Source organism: Ambystoma mexicanum, chromosome 2p (assembly GCF_040938575.1).
Source record: "Ambystoma mexicanum isolate Mex_15411 chromosome 2p, UKY_AmexF1_1, whole genome shotgun sequence".
Classification (NCBI taxonomy): Eukaryota; Metazoa; Chordata; class Amphibia; order Caudata; family Ambystomatidae; genus Ambystoma; species Ambystoma mexicanum.
In genome coordinates this window covers 825,100,859-825,120,066 of record NC_090923.1, presented here as the reverse complement: position 1 = coordinate 825,120,066, position 19,208 = coordinate 825,100,859, and positions in this window count along the sequence as shown.

The window sequence follows — 19,208 nt, the reverse complement described above, 5'->3', positions numbered from 1 at the left end:
TACAAAGTGAAGTCACTGTATATCATGTGTACGCACATTGTGCCACAGAGTCATTAGAGCGTTGGTTTAATTCTGTTGCAGACGAACACACCAAGATTGCGACAATGGATGCAGAGGTTCAGGAAGACGATATGGAGGGTTTGGCCAAATGGTCCCATCAGAAAAGTGGGCACCTTGGAGAAAAGGCTACTATCAGGTGGGCACAAGCTCGAGGCATCAGTCTTCCTTTAGAACTAGTGAAAACAATCATTTTACAGTGTCCCGTGTGCCAACACCAATTGTATAGACCTATACCTCAGATTGTTAGAGGCCATTGAGAAGAGGAAAATTACCAGGTCAAATTTGGCAGATTGATTATATCGGTCCTATGCCAAACAGCAGAGGATGTCAGTATGCATGCACTATTGTAGATACATACTCGGGATATTTGATGGTTTTGCCGTCCAAACGTGCAACCCAATTGAACACCATCAGGTTGTTAGATCAGATCATATTACATTATGGAGTGCCTTTGCAGATTCAAAGTGACAATGGGTCACATTTCAAAGGCAAATTGATCCAAGAATTTTGTCAGGAAAAGAGCATTGAGTAGATTTACCACATCCTCTACCATTCAGCTGCAGCAGGGCTAATTGAACGAATGAATGGGTTACTGGCATGATCGTGTGTTTGATGCGGTTTAAGTGTTAAACAATAGGCCTGTGTATGAACATGAAACTCCTTTGATGCGATTAATGACTCCTGATTTACAGGTTCAACCCAATTCAGTTAGAGAAACATTGTTATACTGGGAAATTACGGCAGGTTATTTAGCTCCCTATCGAGCAACTCCAGAGTCAGCAGGGGTAGACGTGCATTCTAATGAAGAAATCAGACTAGATCCAAGAGGAATAGTTGTCATCGAAACAGGAATTGGAGTACAGATTCCCCCAGAGCACATGGGATGGATTGCCCCTAGATCTAGCCTAGCATTGAAGGGAGTTCAAGTGTTGGGAGGGGTAATTGATGCTGATGACCAAGGTGAGATGAAAGTCATCCTAATGAATAGTGGGGATCAATTGTTATCAATCCACAAGGGTGATCGAGTGGCCCAATTGATAGTCATTCCCATTAAATTGTCCATGATTAAGAAAGGGGAGCCTCCTACAGTGTTAACTACCCGTGGGGATCGCGGTTTTGGCTCTTCAGACAGTATGGTACCGGGTGCAAAGGTGTGGGTGGAAAAGCCAAGTGGCCCACCAGTGCCCGCAGATGTCATTGCATCAGGCAAAGGTCAAGTGGTTTTAGTAATGGAGCCTGGTAGAAAGAAATGGCAATATCTACCCGCAGACAAATGTTACCTAAGAGAGTGATGTGCAACACTGATATCTCTTTTCTGGGTTTGATTTGTAGATCCTGGGTCTGGTTGGTGTGACTGTGGCACTAAATGGACTCTATTTGGGCGAATTAGACGATCTACTATTACCAGCGACAAATGTCACATCTGTGCCAGTGATGAAGGGGCTACTGATAGTGATGAATAATGTTGTCCCCAAGAAGCCCTATGCTAGGGCCGACAAGCCCGCCAGACCGAAGACATGGATCCGTGAAATGCGACAAACACATCAGGAGCAAGTGAAAACAACCTTGATGTCAGCCATGCCGGAATCATTTGTAGGAAGGAGGAAACACTCTCCTACGATTACACAAGAAGAGAATATGTGGATATATCTGGCACAGCAAGTACTGAATATATCACACTTTTGTCTTACTGATGTGCCCAATGCTGAAGCTTTATTGACTCCATGTTTAGTAGCAGTGCCAACGCCTGTCCCGGTTTTAAAGCATATCTTCGGCATCACACATAATGATTCTTTAGTTCAAGACTCAGACATTAGACAATCTTTTTCAGTTTATGAATATTGTCGGTTCTGCCAAGAGACTGACAATAAATGGAGAAATTTGACACGGGTGATTACGTACAATATAACCCTAGGTGATGTGTGCTATATTATGACACGCAAAGCACAAGAAATTGGTAAATGCAGACAAATAGAGTTGACCAATCAGTATAATCACACTATGTTCGAAAGGAGACTATGTTCGCAAATGTCACGCAAATGCACCAGTGTAAATAACACTATCATGTCTTGCAATCATACAGTGATAACTGCTAGTCATTTGAATCATGTGAAACTTCCAACGGATGGCTCTTTTCATGTGGTAACATTACATATACTTATATTCCAGCTAACATTTCTGGAGGTCCATGTGCTTTGACTCGATTAGGACTAATGATGTTCCCTTTACACTCAGCGATAACTCGAGGTAAAAGGTCAACCTTTGAATCTGTAGGGCTATCTCCTGACTGTGATTCACATGTACATTTACTATCAGAAGCTGAGGTTTTACCATTAACACTTTCATTAGTAGGTGTTTGGGGTTTAGCTGCTGGAGGGTACAAATCTTTGATGAAATTAGCGTGTTTAGTAGTTAAACGTCTTAATCATACTTCGCAGGCTTTAGAAGAATGACTCCTTGATAGTCAAGTTATTAGAAAAGCAACTTTACAGAACAATGCTGCTGTTGATTACCTATTGCTGAAACATATTTACACATAATTTAGTGTAATGCCTTTGAAGGTATGTGTTGTTTCAATTTAAGTGACCACTCACGATCCATTGAAAGTCATATTCGAGGTTTGAGGGATCTCATTTCTCAAGTGTCTCAAGATCGTAACAGAAATTGGTGGGATTGGTTATTTTCATGGATACCTGATATTGGGGGTACACTACGTTATATTTTTGCTTGCATTTTTATTATACTGTCTATTATAATTGCTTGTTGTTGTTGCCTTCAATGTGTTCCCAATTTAGTTTTAATCTTTCGTAGGTTTCAGAGACCGGTTCCAGTGCCACCTGGCTACAGAAGATAAATATCCAAAGGGTGGAATTGTTATGCTTGATTTATGTTTGGTTCAAAATGGCGCGGGCGCGCAATGCATTCTGGGAGTGCTCTGAGCCATGTTGGATATTTACTTCATACCGCAGTGAAAGGCTGCACACATTTTGCTGAAGTGTTAGATTCACAGTGTTGAGACAAACATGCTTTTCCAAACCTGGTATGCAGTCAAGGCCATTTCTTCTGGGAAAGCTAACGTTGTTATGGCTTGCTACTGTTCTCCGTGGAGCGTGTTTTTAGAGCAGGGAGGCCCTGCGTTCCTTGAGGGGAGCTCTCGATTGACCCAGCTGGCAACCGACGGCTGTTCCTCAACTGCGCAGGTGCAATTTCCAGAATGTTGGAGAATTAACTCCCCATTGTGGAGTGTGTATATATGCGGAAACCCGGAGGGGGTCAGGTGAGACTGCAGCCAGAGAAGGACGCTTACGTCTGGCCATCCTGTGAGCTGTGGTACTCTCGGCCTGGCTTTCCCCGGGGTCTTCCAGCCGCTTCTGGACGAGATGAGGAGTTCTATTACACTCACGGTGATGTATTTCCTTTTGACTTCTTTACTTCTTCTGTGATCTATGACCTTACTATTTTTATGAGTTATTTCTATGAACTTGTAAGCTTTGAATAAATAGCCGTAAAGAGCTGATTTATCTTCTAAGAGTGCGTGGTGTTGAGTTATTATGTCTGTCTGTTTTTTTAGTTCAAAGTACTTGCTCCATAATTGCATTGATGATTCATGGTTGTTTCGTGCACTTTTCGGGGGAGAGCAGTACACCTAGATATGTCAGTAAAGGAAAAAAGGGGGAGCCACACATGTAATGTCATCAGTGATGTCATCAATGACATTTGTGATGTTATCAGTGATGTCATCAATGACATTTGTGATGTCATCTTTGATGTCCTGGGTGTTAGTCTTAGCAGTGCACGGTAGTGGCGCGAGTTATGGTTGCTTAGCTTACCATAACTGGCGAATTTCAAGGGTTTTTCGGTTTTACTTGGAACCATAACGTCCCTTTAACAACGTTTTTTCACTGAATTTCATAGGTTTTTAGTAGCGCAACTTAACCATAACGTCCCTTTAAGAAAGTTTTTTTCACTGAATTTCATAGGTTTTTAGTAGCACAACTTAACCATAACGTCCCTTTAACAAAGTTTTTTCACTGAATATATATATACATATCTCTAAAACAAGCCAGGCATTCAATACAATATAGATATATTTCAATCTCCAAGAGATTATAAACTCTAGGCATATTAAAACATCCGCAGTGTTCTGTGCAGAAATGAGCTCCTCCAGTGATGTGGGAAAGGCTAACTAACATTAGCCAGAAGATGAGCCATGCAGAGATGACTCAGGTCCTCCAAAAAGCCCTGGGGGCCTCTTTGGGACAAGGATCACAACAGATAGCTCTGATGGAGGACTAGCTCAAGTTCTCACAGGGCCTTGATGAGATCAAAGGCCTAAAAGCACAGGGGAAAACAAAAGGAGGCAGAAAGGCAGCCCACAGGGCAGAGGAAGCCCACACCCCCTTGGGCACACCACCAAGGAAGAAGGGTGGTAAGAGAAGGAGAGTGAGATCCAAGGCGGGGCCTAGCAGGTAGCAAGATAAATCCACAGACACCTCTGATGAGGGAGAGGAGTACAGGGAGGAGGAATATTCAGAGGAGGAGGCATATTCCATATCTTCCTCAGAAGAAGAAGGCCATAAAGCGCGAAAGAAAAAGAGGAAGGAGGAGACAGAGGAGGACGGTTCAGGTGATGATTTTGATCCTGAGGCACTGATCCACTCACGGTCTCGCGTCCAAATGGGAGCCGCCAAAGAAAATAGCGGCCTACCTGAGAAAGTGCTTGAGGGTGCCCCTAGCTAAAGAGGCTGGGAGTAAGATGAGGGCAGAATGCCCGAGACCTCACCTCCCAGAGGGTGCGGCGGAAACACCCGAGATTGATGAGAAAATCATCACATTCATGAGCAAGTACACCAAGGACGTGAGCAAAGGACTAGATAGGTCCTGGCGATCATGTCAGGACAAAATGCTGGACATGATGGGGCCCCTCACCAAGATACTGCAGATTGGCGTAGAGGCCAGAGAAAAGGGAGAATCAGTGGACCCGGCGATTCTGATCGGGTGGGCCCAGAGGGCAATCTATATGTTGGGTAATGCCAACCACGCGATCACCACAGAGAGAAGAAGATCTCTTCTTGTAAAGATAGACCCAAATCTAAGTGAACTAGCTTCTTTAGAGTCAGCGTCAACCGTAAAGGGAAAGCTATCAGGAGATTCCTTTATTAAAGAGATTTTTGGGAGGGCTAGCAGAGTCAGGGGTCGCTCGGATGGCCGATTCCACTTTAACAGATCCTACCAGGACAGAACGCAGTAGCGAGACCAAGAGGATCAAAGGCAGACCCCTTTCTTCCCATCAAGGGGCCGAGGAAGGGGTAGAAGCTGGCAACATTTAGAGCGTCAACAAAACACCTCAGGTGAGAGCGAACAGCCCACGATTAATTACCCCTGAAGTAGGGAGAAGAATAGCAGAATTTACAAAAATAATGGACAATAGAAACTGTGCAAGGTTTTCAAGGTTTTCACATAGATTTTCTCGAGACGCCTCAACAGAAGAATCCTCCAAGGGGTTTAGAGCTAAACAAAGAAGACAAATTATTGCTAGAGGAAGAGCTGAAAGGGCTAGAAAGCAAAAATGCCATAAGACTAGTAACAGCTTCCTCAAGAGGTTACATAAGCAACATGTTCCTTGTGAAAGGGAAACACAAGGTAATACCAATTATAAACATGGAGAGTTTGAACGAATTTGTGGTGTATAGACACTTCAAGGTGGAAGGGATACACCTGTTAAGAGATACCTTAATTCAAGGAGATTGGCTCACCAGAATAGTTTTGAATGACGCATATCTAACGCGTGGGTTGTATACTGGCTTACAGGTTAGTGAAATGTTTAACTAGCCACAGGTATTCTCACACAATATAGAAAGACAATTAACACTTTGGCATAGTAAGCACACGCCGCCTAGCTTGACCTCTAAGCACCGTAGTCACCAAAAGGGTTCAACCTGCAATTTTAGTATGTAGTTGATCAGTCCCATTAACTGTTTGAACCATAGAGTAAAATCATTATCTGTGTAAACATTGTATTTTTTCTATCTGTAATGATGTATGCCTACTTATTTGTTTTTTTGTGTCCTTTCTTCAATTTCACTTTTATGTCAAATATTTGTTTGTCCTCGTGGGCGCCCTGTTTGTTAATTATGATTGTTTTGGTTGTTAATTTTTGAATATCTGGTTGTTACACATGATGTACGGATCAATTATGAACTTAAACATTGTAAACCTTCTCAATCCACCTACAATGCATTATAATGTGTGTAGCACTAACCTGGCTCTGACGAAGGATACAATCCGAAATGCATTAGCCGGATGGGTTTTCTGTTTTGCCTCAACTGAGATAATTAGCTTTTTTGGTGAAGTTCAACCAATTAAGCACAATTCTTTATGAGTTTTACAAACATAACAATTGAAAAATTAAAAAATTTACACATCTTTGAACTACGATTGAAGTTGGATTTTATCAACTGAATAACGAGCACAAAAGAAATCGATTAACCCTTAGTGGGAATCAAGGGTGTGCGGCCCACACCGAAGGCACTTTTGCCTCGGTCTCTTTTTCTCCATGTTCATTTTCTGTGCCCAACACGGTGGCACATGATAGTGGGCTGCACCCCATTAACATATTTATTTACAAAATAACATCCCATTGGAAACGAAATACACTATTAAGAAAGGAAGCAGTGCACTCTCGCCCCTCTCTCTTAGCATATCTAACTATACCCATAGCAGAAGAAAATTGCAGATTCCTAAGGTTTATCTGGGGAGAGTCGACATGGGAGTTCTGATGCCTGCCCTTCGGCCTTGCATCCGCACCATGGTGCTTCACCAAGATAATGAAGCCAGTGGTGACACACCTCAGGAGTCAGGGAATAAGACTCATAATACACCTAGACGATATATGTCTGATGTGTCAGAAGAAGGAGACACTCCAGGTACAGGTGCAGACAACAATACAATTATTAGAGGACCTGGGTTTCCTAATAAATTGGGGGAAATCCAAGATAGTACCAGAATAGTCAATGGAATTTTTGGAGTCCATGGGGGATCTCTCAGCCTACGCATTACCAAAGTGAACGATATCAAAAAACAGTTAAGACACACCCTAGCGAGAGGAGAAATGTCACTGAGGGACATTGCAAGGTTAGTGGGCTGACTAGTATCATCGATCCAAGCGATATTCCCAGGACCACTACATTACAGGGACCTCCAGAGGTTAAAGATCAGACACCTCAGGAGGGGCGCATCATAAGAAACAAATGTTACTATCTCCCAAGAAGTGAGGGAAGAGTTGGAATGGTGGCTATGCCACATGGTTGCATGGAACGGGAGGGCCATTTTTGGCTCATCCCCGGACCTGGTCATCAAATCCGACACCAGCAGATGGGGCTGGGGAGCCCGATGCGGGAATCTGTTGACAGGGGGCAGGTGGTCGGACCAAGAGACGACTCTCCATATCAACTGTGTGGAGTTACTGGCAGGGTCCTTCGCAGTGAAATGCTGGACTCAAGAGAGGGCACAATGTTATGTCCTGCTAAAGATGGACAATGTCTCGGCAGTCAGGTACATAAACAGACTGGGTGGGACAAGATCCAGACTACTGGCAAAAGATTTCTGGGACCTCTGTCTTCAGAGGAAAGTGTCAGTGACAGCGGAGTACCTGCCGGGCCATCAGAACAAGGTGGCCGATTGGAACTCCAGATACCTCAGGGACGCCAGCGATTGAAAGCTGGACAAGGAGGTGTTTCAAGAACTAATGACACAATAGGGACCATGCCAGGTTGACCTGTTTGCATCAAGACTGAACAAACAATTAACCTGGTTCTTCAGCTGGAGACCGGACCCAGAGGCGAAGCGACAGACGCCTTCCAGGCAAACATTGGTTCGACAAACAAACTAAGCGTTCGCTCATTTCTCCATGATAGTGAGGACGCTACCTCAGGTGAGGCGACAGAAAGCATCGCTAGTTCTAGTTAAGCTGTATTGGAGGATTCAGGTGTGGGTCCCCAGTCTACTGGAATTATCACACCACAACCCAGTGGCGCTACCCAGGTACGAATTCATTGTTCGAGACTAGTGAGATCAGGCAGACTCAATCTAATCGCTTGAGCAATTTCAGGAGATCTTGGGTTAGGCCAGGACTATCGAATGAGGCTGAAATCATCATTAACGAATCCTGGGCCCCAGAAACACAAAGGGTTTATAAGTCTGGATGGGCTAGATGGAGTAGCTGGTGTCTGGAGAGGAATATTCATCCTGGTGGAACGGATGTAGTACATGTAGCCAATTTCTTAGCACAGATGGTAGCCCAAGGGAAGGCATACAGAACAATCAATACGGCCAGGTCAGCGATATCGGCAGGACACCCCAGGGTCGAAGGCATAGCGATAGGTGAACATCCCCCGATTTGTAGACTAGTAAGGGGAGTAAAGATTACTACACCCACTAGTGAAACATATACTCAATTCTGGGATGTCAACACCGTTTTGAAATTATTTCTATCATGGCAAAATAATGACGATCTATACAGGAAGGCTATTTCAGGCAAGCTAGCCATGCTAACATGACTATTGGCTTGTAAAAGGTCATCAGACGTTACAGCACTAGAGATCAGCAGGAAGAGTGTGTCTCCAAACAGAGTGACTTTCCTCATAACAAGGAGGACTAAGACAGGTTTGACATTCATATCTTACGAATCTTTTCCGGGACAACCAAAATTATGCCCAGTCAGATGCTTAGCAGCATATGAGGACATGGCAAGGGAAGGGAGACCTCCAGGTGTATCCCAGTTACTAATAGAGATTTGTAAACCTTTTAAGGCCATAACACCGGCTACAATAGCCAGGTGGCTTAGATGGGTGATGAAACAGGCAGGCATTGGTGTAATAAAATATGGGGCTCACTCAGCAAGAGGAGCGATGGCTACCAATGCGTTCAACATAGGTGCCAGAGTAGAAGACATTATGAGGTCTGCAGATTGGTTGAATTAATCGACTTTTAAAACATTCTACTTTTAAACCAACAGAAAGTGTGGCATTGTTAGAGGTGAGTAAGCTTTGAAAAGCATAATCCGAGCCTCCGGTCTTGACATAGAATTCAGATTTTCAACACATTCATTCCAGAAAGTCATTTGTATTTGTATTTATTTTATTTATATAGTGCACCAGGCCCGAGGGCATCCGGGGCGCATCACTTAGTTTCAGGTATAGTACAGACAGAGCATTTGAACAGAATAAACAGAATATACAAGTTATACAGGAAATATACAAATGTACAAGAACAGGTTATAACAATAAGCCGTTAATTCTATTAAAGACGTAGTCATAAAGTCATAATTCTATTAAATACACAGAGACGAAGGATTATCCCACCCTATCAATCGTAATAACAATAAATGGAATGTAAAAGTTACTGGAATGTTTTACAAGTTTTCCTGCAATTATTTAAATGGTTTATGATGAATAGATTAAAGTGTTACAGATTTTGTTAAATGCACAAAAGGATAATAGATGGAAATTGTGGTTGATGTTACGATTGTCCCACCCTCTTTCGACTGACAGTCACCGGTTACTTTATGTTTCTATTATGTACAGTGGCGGACACCAAACAATCGGGAAATTGAGGACGTATCTGCATGGAATGGACGGGATTGCAAAGTTCACAGGAGGCATTCTCAACCGAGCAAAGAAAGAGGAAGTGAAGTAGAGGGACAGTGTGGATTAAGGACAAGGACTATGCTGATTGGTTAATGTTATCATGTGGTCAGTTTGAGGGCCAATAAGAACAGAACTACCAAAGACTCAAAAAGAATGGTTATTGTAGTTTTTATAAGTTTTGTTATCATGTTTCATTGGTTTGTACATTTGCTGCTGAAGTAGTAAAATGGAAAGAGAAGCATAATCTTTTGCCTCCGTGTCTTTAATAGAATTATGACTTTCTGGAACTAATGTGTTGAAAATCTGAATGGTCTGGACTTACAATTAAGCAATATATCAATGTGTATCTGTTATCTGGTTCCCCAGTGCATTCTTATTTTTATTATTTTCCAAAATGAGATTTATTTTTAACTGGATCCTAACCATAACTTGTGAACATGCCTACATGACACTTAAAATACTTCTTTCTAAAAAAAATGTTCACAAAGCAGCAACAAGATTCGCTTCTGGGCAGTGAAGGGGGCTGATTGTAGGATTTGAAATGCCATGTGCCTCAAAAATTCTGGTAAGGCCCTCTAATTGGCTTATGTATTAACATTGCTGCAAGGGACAATACAGATAATTACATCACAAGCAGTGACATCAATCTTTTATTGTCTAGTACATTACCAGGAGTTACAGTATAAGAGACAAATAACTTTGTGACATGCATATGATTGGTCACTAGTATCATGGAGGTCCAAGCTTATTACATAGGTACAGGCTACGGGAACATATTGTGGAGGAACAGAACTCGACATGGGAGCACAGGCTTAATGAATCATGATATAGGTACAGTCTAAGGGGCGGCATGTTTAGGCACATGTCCAGGCATGGTGAACATGACAATGCATAGTGTGATGAATCCTGCAGAGTCCTCAGAGAAACCTTGCCTAAAGTCTCATGCCAGGTTGCCAGGGAAAGGCAGACATTTTCTGATCCTGACCTTGGGATTGGTGTTCTGCGGGATGATCACCTGGAGGACAAAGGGCCCAAGGGAATGCAAAGACTCAGTTGAGTGAGATGCAATATTTGTCTTTCTATAGGGAAGACAACTGCTCAATGCCAAAGTATGTAATGGCTTGTTGTCAGAACAATCTTTCTTTTCCCCAAGGTAAACATCTTAATAATGGTAAAAACATTCATAAACCCTTAGGCATTGGGACAAATGAAAACCCTTCTAAAACCATGGAGATCTATAGAGCTAGAAGCTCCCCTAACTCCATAAGGTACAATGAATAATAATAACACCTTTTTCGATGAAATCAAGTCTTGTGGTTGATCCTTATAATATTCCTGTAGAGAATATTAGCAGGAATAGAAACAAGTTTGAGAACAAAAATCAAACTGCAAAAACATATTTTTGCATTCGGGCTTCAAGTCCCATAATTCCCGAAGTACTCGGACAAAGAAGAGGACTGAAGAGGAACAAAACTGCAAAATGCAGCTTGTTGATGGGAATGTCCCACACCTGAGGGAGACTGGGAAGCTTAAAGGGCCCCCCTCAGGTGCAGACATTAGAGAGACGAAGGAGCAAATCAGTAGTCCTAGGTGGAGGAGTTGGGATCTCTCCACGTTACATCAGAAGCAGTTACTGCAGGAGGAAGTAGACGCCGGGACCACTGTTGAGTAGCGAGCAGTAATCGGTTCTGAGAGGGCCTTTGCCTCCAGAAGCCTTAATGGCAGAGGTCATGCAGCAGGAAGCAAGAGAGAGGGACGCTTTCCCCTGGAGACCAGTTTTGCAGAGGCTGCGCAGCGCAAAGAGAAAGTTTAGAAAGCTTTCCTTTCCCCAAGGCAATCTCTAGTTTCAGGCGAGCACTGGAGGGCCACCGGAGCTAAGGAAGGTCTGTGTTCAAATGGCGCTGGCGACAGCAGACTGAAACCAGCAGATTGCCGGATCACGAGGTGCCGCTGAAGCAAAGAACTTGTGACCAGGTAGGGAAACGGAATTGCAAGCAATACCCCGTGAGTTCAACAAGTGATTGTATCACCGGAGCACTCCATGACCGCTCGCGTGCTCGAGGCATGTGTTTTCATATTGGAAAGCAATCCCGTATGTGGGAACATAAAACAGACAGCAATTTTGAATACCGAACTGGCAGAAAACAGAGAGAACATTATTATTATACGATCAAATTACTGTGACTTTAAGAATGGAAGTTTAGTTAAAAACCAGAAACAAGATGAGGCAATACTTATAGAACTTATAGAACCATTGCCCAAGTCAAAATAAAGTAAAGGCAAGGCAATTTAAAACTAACAAACATTGCCAAAGTCAGAAGAGGGCAAGTGATAGTCCCAAAGGTTGTAAAGTGTATTGCCCATGTGTGAAGAAGTCCATTACAAAAGCGGCTATACACCCACATTGCCAAAGTCAAGGAAGAAGCAGAGTACAACCAAATTGTCAGTGTTTGGTTAATAAAGAAGTGGGGAAACAAAAGTGGCAAGAAGTCTGCCCTTCTGGTCAAAGCTGTTCAGAAGGAGAGGAGCATAACTTACAGAGGCTTTGGAAATCATAAAAAGGTACTAAAGTGCACCAATGTGAATCTTGCCTTCGCTGAAGAATTGCTTAAAGCTTAATGTTGTAAAGCAAGAAGCACTGCAAAGTCGTTGTAAGCTGATATTAACCACAGAGGCACGTGTTGTTTGTAAAATACTGTTCGGGCTGGGGAGTATACCCGAACAGCGAACATTGAACTATTAGGTCTGGCATTGGAGTAAACCAGGTTATATTGGAGTAGTAGGCCTGGCATGGGAGTAAACCCGGTGTTATTGAAGTAGTTGGCCTGGCATGGAAGTAAACTAGGTGGAAGATGATGAAGTGCTGTGAAGTGGTGTTAACAAATTATTCTGACAAACTAGTAATTGCTGAAGCAAGAACGATATAAGTCGCAGAAGTGCTTTATATCTTTAGAACTAAAACAGTTTTTGCAGAAGCATTTTGACAAAGGACTATGTTGGAACTTTTGTTATCAAGTTGGAGTGACAAAGAGCTGTGCTGGAACTTTTGCTTACAAACCCGTATTTCCTTGGGGAGCACTCCAGAGCCCGAGCAAGATGGCTGCAGCATGACAGAGCTCTGGTGCGGACAAGCTTTGGTGACAGAATGTATCCTGTTAAATCTGTGATTTATCATTATCTGATGCCATGGACTTGATACAGTGAAGATAGAGATGAGACGCCTTGAATTACAATTTGCTGGCCGACCCAGGGGCTGAGCTATGCATGGTGGGAGACCCTAGAGGCCTGTGACTGCTGGAGCCGAATGAAAGTCAGATGTGTTGCAGCGATTGGACGGGATGCGACTCGCCTGTCCTGCTGGGGGCCATGGACAGAGAATGGGTGTGCGATCCGGTCTCTTTGCTGATGTGTCTGCAGGTGAAAGCGGATGCCTGGGCAGGACACAAACACGGACAACTCCCCGCCCTGACCTGTAGGAATAACACGGCTTTCTGTGGTGAGGGACCGGCTCTGCAGCTGTACCGACGACTCTGCCACCCGCTGGTGAGCCAGCATGAATGGCCGCACAATAATGGAGAATACAACATGGCCACCATTGAGGGTCTTAATGCTGTCTGGTAGGATCAGTGGGGAGGAAGAGCAGCCCACGGGCCACGCGCCATCTAACCCTGACCCCGGTTGAACAAATAGAAACAACAGTGGAGCGTGGGGAACACAAACATCCCTGCCAGGGACCCGGGACCCCTACTACTCAAAAATACCCCCACTGGGTGTGACGCCAGGAATAGTTCTGCCATACAGGTTGCCAGGGCTCAATTATTGCATCAAGGACCAACCAAAGGCTTCTTGTCATGGGAGGAGTATGTGCATAGCAACCGTGGAATGATGGCGCATATAGGATGCACCACCAACTACTAGCCTGAGAATGCTGGATCCCATCAGGCCTCCAAACGGTTCTCCCCAATACTGTGACTCTGGTCACCCCTGTTTAAGGGGCTACCCCCTACAGTCGCATATACGCCACAAGACCCAGCCACAGACCGCAGGCTAAGCTAAATGGCATGATTGCGGGAACCCAGAACAACTTGTTCCTATGCCCACCTGGCATGCTACATATGGCCTGCCCCTGAACCTGTCTCCGATAAAGACATTGCTTGCAACCCCAATGGCACACCACTGCAATGCTCCATACAGAGGCTACCCACGATGGAGGCTCAAATCCAGAACCAGCTACAGGCAATCCTTCTGAAAATGAAGAATATTGGATAGAGGACACAAGAAACAAACAATACTGTCCAGGACATTAAGTGGGACCTGCAGGATATTAATACCCGCCTCAATGCACAAGCAGACCAGACGACAGATAACGAGCAATGTATCCGCTCGCTAGAAGACAACGCTGAACAGCCGCTACCGACATTGGTTACCTAATTAAAGAGGTACAGCGCCTGGGTACGAAAATGGAGGACCAGGAAAACAGATCCTGATGTAATAACCTCTGCCTGGTGGTCCTCCCTGAACTTTGTGAGGGGTCAGACCTTGAGTCCTACATCTGCTTTATTTCAGGACAGACTACCGATACAGAACCTGAGGAACTTTATCATAGAGTGGGTGCATAGAACCCGAGTCCTGCTTCAGGTGAACGACCATGTATCATTAATTACTATGCACCTACTAAACTTTCAACACAAGCTTGCCATTCTGAAGGCCTTCCGCACCGTGGGCACTGTGCACATAGATGGGGCCGAAATTCGAATATTTAACGACCTTTCTATTGAGGTCTCTAGGGGCAGAAAATGATTCAATCCTATATTTGATGCCTTAAAATATACAGACCATAGACACTACCTGAAATTTCCTGCCGTCTGGTGTATCCAGCTCAATAAACAATGGCACTCATACGATGAGCCGGATGAGGCATGGTGTTTCCTGAGACAATGGCAATTGCTCTCCACTGAGCTCCAGGCCATGGAGGGGGGGGAACCACGGATCTGAACGCACATCACCCCCCTACCCAATCATGATCTCAAGGATGCTGGCAGAGAGCAGGCACAACCATGAGGCCCCAGTGAAAGGGGGGTCACAAGGCCCTTACTATGGATCCTTACCTGGGATTTCTCCAAGGACCACCATGCTTGGGGCACGTCTACAAGGATCCGCCCTATGTGGAAGGAACGTGCTAACAGGATACCCAGGACATTTTGTTACCCTGAGACGGGTGGTTCCACCCAGCTCCTCCACTGAACTGAGTTGATTGGCAGATCGCAGATGGAGAGACGCGTGAAGCACCATCTGCCACCCTGGGCTCATCTGCCCCACTGTTGGTTTTGTGTTTTATGTAATTGGTTATTTTTCTGGACAACACCCGCATCCCCCATTTGGGGGTGTTGGTATGCATGAGGAACAGTGGGGGTCCCCCGACCCTCCTCGACCAGCCCAAGCATGGGCTGTCTTTGCTCGGTACTAGGCCATAGTTTGTTGGTCCCAGTGTTCTATTTGTTATTTAGGGTTTGGGGTGTTATTGATTGTTATTGGGCATGATCCTCCATATGTACCTCCACCAACACTGTGGCTGTGGAGTAAGGCAAGGGATCTAGACATTGAACCCTGGGAATGTGGGGCCCCCTGACACTGTGATGATTTCCCTTACTTTTATAACCCTCAATGTCCAAGGGCTGGGCCACCCAATCAAAAGGAGGCGAATCCTTAACTACATGCGAGATATACAAGGGGATGTTACCTTTCTGCAGGAATCCCACCTTAATGCAGCGGATTGTGAGAAGTTGGGTCGAGGATGGGTCGGGGTAGCGGTGCACTCTCCATGTCAGGGGAAAAGAGGGGTGTCCATCTTAATTCATAAGCGGGTTCCCTTCCAGTTCTCAATACATTGGCAGATGGGGAGGCAGATATATACCAGTACAGGGCCGCATACAGCAACAACTTCTTACTCTTCTTAATATCTATGCACTCACAGCCGATACACCATCCTTCTTCACTCATGTCTTCACAGAATGCACAGCCTACATGGGAACTATGACATAGATAAAGGGGGATTTGAATGTGACCCTGGCCCCAACACTGGATCGACAGAGCTCATCCACGACCTCACGCACTGGCCTATGGAAGCTGGCCACCCTTAAATGCCTTCTTATAGAGCTCAGACTCAAAGATGCCTGGCGAATCCCTCATGAACAACAAAGAGATGACACCTTATTTTCCAATAGGCACAGTAGCTACTCCAGGCTGGATTATTGGTTCCCCCCTCTAACACTACCTGTATAATTCTTAAGTGTGACCCTCTCGGACAACGCAACAGTGCTTCTGATTATCGACCTACCAGAAGCCCCACACAAGAGACTGCAGTGGTGTCTTAATCTAAGGGCCCTAGGATACTCCGACTTCTGTGAACACTTAGAGGGGGATACAGATGCGTTTTGGCAAACTAATTCAACCCCGGAATACTCTGCACTGCACTGCGGAGATGCGTAAAAGAATGAATACGTGGACAATATATCTCGAGATGGTCTCATAAGGTAAAAACATGGGGGAGAGCAGGAAGAACAATTGAGGACAGACATACTAGCCACTGAAAAACACCATAAATGTACACGTGATCCACAACCATACACGAAACTCATTGGGCTCAGGTCAGAGCTGAAACGAGGGACCTCTTCCCGTGCCCAGCAGTCTTTCACTAGCTGCTTGCAATCCTATTACTGCGACGGAGATAGACCTCTACATCTCAAGGTGCTTTCCCTGCGTAACAGGCAGGCTGCACAGATAATTGACTCCATTTGAGAGCAGGGCGGGAACACAATTGTGGGGGATGAGCATATCAATGCGCAGTTTGCGCAATTATATAGCACACTGTACGCAAAACCAGCCCCTATTGACCCATGCCAGCTTAGCGATTTTCTGGCGACCATTAAACGGACTAAATTGCCGAGAGTCTTGCCACTCCAATCACTGCATCAGAAATGATCTGGGCAATCAAATCTCTTGGCGGGTAAGGCTGTTGGCACTGATAGGATTCCTGTTGACTTGTATAAGGCACTTGCTGACCTCCTTGCACCCACCCTCGAGTCGGTGTACGCGGGCGCCGGGGTCAACGGCCACTTACCATGCTCTATGTTTGCGGCCAAAGTCAAAGTATTTCACAAGAAAGGGTGCGACCCGTGGGACTGTGGGTCTTATCGCCCCATCTCCCTTATCAACGGTGATGCGAAAATTCTGGCAAAATGACTGGCGCAATGTATTGAGGGACTTATCCCACTCCTCATTCATTTCATAGACACCAAACAGGTTTCATTTGTGGCAGGCATTCCGCCGACAACGTCTGCCGGCTGCTACATGTTATTGCAGGTGGGGCAGACCCCGAAGAGGGGATCTTAACACTTGACTCCGATAAGGCATTCGACAAGATCCAAGGGGACTTTATGTTCCAAGTGCTAGACATCTATGGTTTCCCGAGTGCATACAATAAAATGGTGAAATTTCTGTATACCGACCCGACAGCCTCAGTAGTCACCAACAGTGTTACGTCTGCTCCCTTCTCCCTATACTCAGGTACACAGCAGGGATGTCCCTTATCCCCCCCCTCTTATACGCCCTTACCATTAAACCCCTGTCGGTAAAGCTACAGGCTGACCCCGGGTGGACGGGCATCCTACTGGCTACGGAGGAACATTGTGTGTCCCTCTACGCAGATGACCTGCTAATATATATCAGTAAATATAAGACCTCACTGCCGAGACTGTGTCAGTTGCTGTAAAATATCGGTCCCATGGCTGGCTATGTATTTAATTGGGCAAAGTCAGAGATTCTCCGACATTCCGCGAGACCTAGTATGGGTGACCCCTTTCAAGCTCTAACTTGGCTATATCACATATCTAGGCATGAAAATCTCTCCCGTTTTAGAGGAGATATTAGGACTGAGCTATCCCCCGGTCTTGCAGAAAATATAAACGGAGCTCCTCCAGTGGGATTCACTGCCACTGTCCCTTACCAGAAGGATATCCGCCTTCAAAATGAATTCCCTACGGAAACTGACCTATCTGGCTATGATGCTGCCCTCTGCCCTGACGAAGCAAATGTTCAGAGAACTAGTCGCATATATATATATATATATCCACATTTATTTGGAGGGGTAAGAAAATGTGCCTCAAACCTGAGGTCCGTCAGCCGCGTAGGCCAACAGCGGCTTGGCGCTTCCGGCATGGTAGGATAGCTCAGAGGCAACATGCTCACCTTGGAAGCAAGACGACATGGAGCAACACAGGTACGATCCCCATGTCTGCACTTAGAAACTCTGAGTATTAAGCGTGTTATAAATAACCTATCAAATCATATATCATAACACTCGTGCAGTGGCACAGATTGCGGGCCATACTGGGCTCGTCTATTCAGGCAGCATTGGCCTGGATCAGTGTGAGAGTCATCTTGTTGTATGCGTTGGGCCACAGATTACACCCTAACCAGGACACGACATGGCCACACATTCAGGTGTTAGATCTGTACGAAGAGAACTCCCCACTTAGCTTCACAGAGGCCAAACAAATATTTGGACTGTGGGAGATGGACTGGCTCCGATATAGGACCCTGTTGTCAGTAATTCGTACGCACACCACAGACAAGACCCATCAGGCCACAACAACGGCGGCCAAACTTGAGATGGAACAAAATATAACGTCATTCCCACATTTACGTAATTTCTACACTACTGGCATTTCTAAAATGTCAGGTGCAACCTCATACTAGCGTCCCAATGGTCCGGTGACCTTGGGGTTGAGTTTAATTCAGGCAATATTTATGATTTCTTTGAAGCCATACCGGTGGTCTCACTCAACATCCAGAATAGACCTATCCAATATAAAATGATCACGTGGGTGTACTACACACTGAGCAAGCTATTTAGGGTGGGCCTCACACACTCTCCAACATGGTGACAGCAATGTGCGAGGCTGGGCACATATTATGATCCTGCCCACAGATTGGGGCATATTGGCGCATGGTACACGGCCAGATCACCCTCATAGATGGGGCCGATGTTTAACTGACACCTATCCCGATGGTCTTTGGGGCTCAAAGGGAAGACCAGCATACTAACCCCCTGCAGCATAAGCTTATTCATATAATAGATTTCACCGCCCGCAAAATTTTGATCCTTAATTGGAAAGCCAATAACTCTCCTGCCAAAGCATCATGGAAGGCGCTGGTAGCCAAGCTCTGCTCCATGGAACACAGCGCCCTCAAACATCTTTCTAGGCTGGTACTGCACCACGCTTTTGGGAGCTGGTTGGCCCACTTTTTTAAAATATTGCAACGTGTGATATGGCCGCACCATATGAAGGAACACCCTCCATCGTTGGGACACACTGCCCGAGATAGGCGGGGGGAGGCGTGGGCTAGCCGAGGGAACCGTATCTTGGGAAGACACTTGCACTTTGGCCCCCTACAATCCCCATCACTGCCACTTGCAGTGCGTATTTGGCGACTTTGGAT